General features: G+C 53.3%; 1 non-coding gene across 1 annotated transcript in view; it reads left to right on the forward strand.

Annotated features, from left to right (window-relative positions):
- The first annotated feature begins 3,665 nt into the window (after positions 1 to 3,665).
- Positions 3,666 to 5,000, forward strand: part of LOC126453868 (small subunit ribosomal RNA) — a 1,910-nt gene continuing 575 nt past the window's right edge. Inside the window, exon 1 of the ribosomal RNA XR_007585135.1 lies at positions 3,666 to 5,000. This exon is cut by the window's right edge and continues 575 nt beyond it. This is a non-coding gene — a ribosomal RNA (small subunit ribosomal RNA).

A 5,000-nucleotide genomic window follows, 5' to 3' on the forward strand; every position in this document is an offset into this window, starting at 1 on the left:
CGGATTAAACGTATACACGGCGCTGATTAGTAATACATAGACCCATCAGAATACAGATAATATATACAACTGTCCGTATACATGCTGAAAGACTCTGCTCACAATCACAACCACACGGCAGCCACACACTCTTATCACGCACTACTCTCCGCCTGTAACACGCACACAGACAATATGTAAGCACCAGCATGGAACAACACCCAGTGCATCCTCTCCGCCACATGAGACAATCCACACTGTCATAACCAGACTGGGAGGTCCACTCAGAAAACGGAATATCCCACCCCCCCGACAACCACCATTGCTCAGCTAAGCCACCAACACCCACACATGTCCTACACAGGGGTGCACCCAACATCACAATACTGCCTCCTCTCACAGCACACAAACAATGGCAGGAATGAAAGACACAGGTCTGCCACAAGCATGGAATCGGAGCGCCGCCTGTCATGAGCCAAAGGTGCATCCTGACGTGGCAAATCAGATGATGCCGCAGGCATCCACTTACTATAATCACAATCAACAAACCGACCGGCCGCCCCCCCCCCCCCCATTACACCTTTCCATACAACAATGTGTACCTTAACCTAAACTATACTGTACCTTAACCTAAACTATACTGTACCTTAACCTAAACTATACTGTACCTTAACCTAAACTATACTGTACCTTAACCTAAACTATACTGTACCTTAACCTAAACTATACTGTACCTTAACCTAAACTATACTGTACCTTAACCTAACCTATACGGTACCTCAACCTAACCTATATTGTGCCTCAACCTAACCTATGTTGCGCCTTAACCTAACCTATGTTGCGCCTTAACCTAACCTATGTTGCGCCTTAACCTAACCTATGTTGCGCCTTAACCTAACCTATGTTGCGCCTTAACCTAACCTATGTTGCGCCTTAACCTAACCTATGTTGCGCCTTAACCTAACCTATGTTGCGCCTTAACCTAACCTATGTTGCGCCTTAACCTAACCTATGTTGCGCCTTAACCTAACCTATGTTGCGCCTTAACCTAACCTATGTTGCGCCTTAACCTAACCTATGTTGCGCCTTAACCTAACCTATGTTGCGCCTTAACCTAACCTATGTTGCGCCTTAACCTAACCTATGTTGCGCCTTAACCTAACCTATGTTGCGCCTTAACCTAACCTATGTTGCGCCTTAACCTAACCTATGTTGCGCCTTAACCTAACCTATGTTGCGCCTTAACCTAACCTATGTTGCGCCTTAACCTAACCTATGTTGCGCCTTAACCTAACCTATGTTGCGCCTTAACCTAACCTATGTTGCGCCTTAACCTAACCTATGTTGCGCCTTAACCTAACCTATGTTGCGCCTTAACCTAACCTATGTTGCGCCTTAACCCAACCTATGTTGCGCCTTAACCCAACCTATGTTGCGCCTTAACCCAACCTATGTTGCGCCTTAACCCAACCTATGTTGCGCCTTAACCCAACCTATGTTGCGCCTTAACCCAACCTATGTTGCGCCTTAACCCAACCTATGTTGGGCCTTAACCCAACCTATGTTGGGCCTTAACCCAACCTATGTTGGGCCTTAACCCAACACACGTTGGGCCTTAACCCAACACACGTTGGGCCTTAACCCAACACACGTTGGGCCTTAACCCAACACACGTTGGGCCTTAACCCAACACACGTTGGGCCTTAACCCAACACACGTTGGGCCTTAACCCAACACACGTTGGGCCTTAACCCAACACACGTTGGGCCTTAACCCAACACACGTTGGGCCTTAACCCAACACACGTTGGGCCTTAACCCAACACACGTTGGGCCTTAACCCAACACACGTTGGGCCTTAACCCAACACACGTTGGGCCTTAACCCAACACACGTTGGGCCTTAACCCAACACACGTTGGGCCTTAACCCAACACACGTTGGGCCTTAACCCAACACACGTTGGGCCTTAACCTGCTCTGTAATTGTCATACGACGCGTTAAATTAGTGTAGTGTTGCCTAACTGCAACCCCCGCAATATAGTTTGCTACTCGCACTGCCCGGTCCCCAGTGTATCGCTTCATGTTAAACACCTTGCAGCTATACACTGTAATGTGGATGGCAGCAGGACGTACATGCTCAATGCCCTTTGCAGTTGTTCATTGGCATTTGCAGTTGTTCATTGGCATTCGCATGGCGAAGCACTTAGCCTACGCTGTGGTACGGCCTGTGTCAACTGTCCGCTGATGTTGTACGTCCAAATCACACACTGTACTGCACATTGGTCCTCATGTACTGAATGATACATCGTGGTACATGTGACCGTACAACGACTGCGCCAACAACGGCGAACCATGCGGTCCAAATGTTGTGCACTCAGCTACGTGTCGTCTCCCTATAAGAGCTGGATTGCAGTGTGGTATGCCCTGGATGGCGATCAGCATGAGCCGTCTGTTGATGTAGTGGCGCGTGTTGTCAGACGTAGTCGTCTCTTCTCACACACCGTGATAGCATGGTGCACTGCGTTCCACATCTGCGACATGCGACAGAGGCCGGTTGACAGTCGTTCGCGCAATGGACATCGCATACGTACGGGGGCCACCTTCCACGTGTTCGCGAAGCGTGCACATGTTGTTGCGTGTATGTGGGCAGACATAGTGTGTCGTGACACCTGACACAGGCATGCAACAATCGTTGAATTTGCAAATGGCGATGGACGCCTACGTTTGCTGGTGACGTTACGCAAATGAACAACTGGTAAACCGTTGTGGTGCGGTTGTTCTCGCTAGAGGTGAATCAGTGATGGCGACGATCGGTTGAGCTACCAACCGGTTGTTCCAGCGATACCCACCATGCCCACGAACGTGAATGGCATCTGGGTGTGAAGCGATACGCGGCGGTGGCTGGGTGGGACCGTCCCCGGCCGGTGAGGGGGGGCCTCCCGGCGTGCTGGCCGCGCGGTGCGTGGGCGCACGCGCTACAGCCGGCTGGTGGGGGCGGCCAGTGGCAGGCGCGCCGGCCGACGGAGGCGGCAGGCGGCGCAGCTGCGCGCCGGCGCACCCTGCACGCGGCGCCGTGCGGCCAAAGTAGGTCCTCGCGGGCCCGGTGCGAAGCGCGGTGGACATCTGCAGTGTGCTGGTCCGATTGAGGACTGTGTGCGCTGAGGATGCGCCGCCGCCCGGCGCTCGGCGCCGCGACGCCGTCTGCTGCTCGGTCGCCTCTGCGGTTCTCGCAGGTGGTTTGTATCGCAGCTGTGCGGACGTGTTGGCGCGTGCGCTGTGCTGGGAGAGTTCGCTTCGGCACCCAAGTGGGGCTTTTGTCCTTCTGTGGCGCTGGCGTTGGAGCTGCCGGTCACCGTAGGTGGCGCGTGTTGTCTCCCGCCGGCAATGCCACGACAGCACGCTCCCGGGCCTCTGTCGGCAGCGGCAAGCTCAGTTGGGAGCACGGGTGGTCGCACCTAAAGCGTCTACTCGCCAAACCCCGGGCGATTGCGCCTCTCTCGAACCCGACCAAGTACTTAGGACGGCGCTGCGCGCCGCCGGGACCTGAGAGGGTTTCGAGGTGTATGGTGCAGGGGAGCTCAGCCTCCTCCTGTTTGCAGAATAATTGAGCGGACGCTTGCGTGTTCGCGCGGGCCCCCGGGACACACTCCCGGGCGGCCGGCTGCTCAGCTCTAGTTGACGCAGCTCCCTGGTTGATCCTGCCAGTAGTCATATGCTTGTCTCAAAGATTAAGCCATGCATGTCTCAGTACAAGCCGCATTAAGGTGAAACCGCGAATGGCTCATTAAATCAGTTATGGTTCCTTAGATCGTACCCACGTTACTTGGATAACTGTGGTAATTCTAGAGCTAATACATGCAAACAGAGTCCCGACCAGAGATGGAAGGGACGCTTTTATTAGATCAAAACCAATCGGTCGGCTCGTCCGGTCCGTTTGCCTTGGTGACTCTGAATAACTTTGGGCTGATCGCACGGTCCTCGTACCGGCGACGCATCTTTCAAATGTCTGCCTTATCAACTGTCGATGGTAGGTTCTGCGCCTACCATGGTTGTAACGGGTAACGGGGAATCAGGGTTCGATTCCGGAGAGGGAGCCTGAGAAACGGCTACCACATCCAAGGAAGGCAGCAGGCGCGCAAATTACCCACTCCCGGCACGGGGAGGTAGTGACGAAAAATAACGATACGGGACTCATCCGAGGCCCCGTAATCGGAATGAGTACACTTTAAATCCTTTAACGAGTATCTATTGGAGGGCAAGTCTGGTGCCAGCAGCCGCGGTAATTCCAGCTCCAATAGCGTATATTAAAGTTGTTGCGGTTAAAAAGCTCGTAGTTGGATTTGTGTCCCACGCTGTTGGTTCACCGCCCGTCGGTGTTTAACTGGCATGTATCGTGGGACGTCCTGCCGGTGGGGCGAGCTGAAGGCGTGCGACGCGCCTCGTGCGTGCTCGTGCGTCCCGAGGCGGACCCCGTTGCAATCCTACCAGGGTGCTCTTGAGTGAGTGTCTCGGTGGGCCGGCACGTTTACTTTGAACAAATTAGAGTGCTTAAAGCAGGCAAGCCCGCCTGAATACTGTGTGCATGGAATAATGGAATAGGACCTCGGTTCTATTTTGTTGGTTTTCGGAACCCGAGGTAATGATTAATAGGGACAGGCGGGGGCATTCGTATTGCGACGTTAGAGGTGAAATTCTTGGATCGTCGCAAGACGAACAGAAGCGAAAGCATTTGCCAAGTATGTTTTCATTAATCAAGAACGAAAGTTAGAGGTTCGAAGGCGATCAGATACCGCCCTAGTTCTAACCATAAACGATGCCAGCCAGCGATCCGCCGCAGTTCCTCCGATGACTCGGCGGGCAGCCTCCGGGAAACCAAAGCTTTTGGGTTCCGGGGGAAGTATGGTTGCAAAGCTGAAACTTAAAGGAATTGACGGAAGGGCACCACCAGGAGTGGAGCCTGCGGCTTAATTTGACTCAACACGGGAAACCTCACCAGGCCCGGACACCGGAAGGATTGACA

The sequence above is a fragment of the Schistocerca serialis genome, unplaced genomic scaffold (assembly GCF_023864345.2).
Source record: "Schistocerca serialis cubense isolate TAMUIC-IGC-003099 unplaced genomic scaffold, iqSchSeri2.2 HiC_scaffold_969, whole genome shotgun sequence".
NCBI classification, from domain to species: Eukaryota; Metazoa; Arthropoda; class Insecta; order Orthoptera; family Acrididae; genus Schistocerca; species Schistocerca serialis.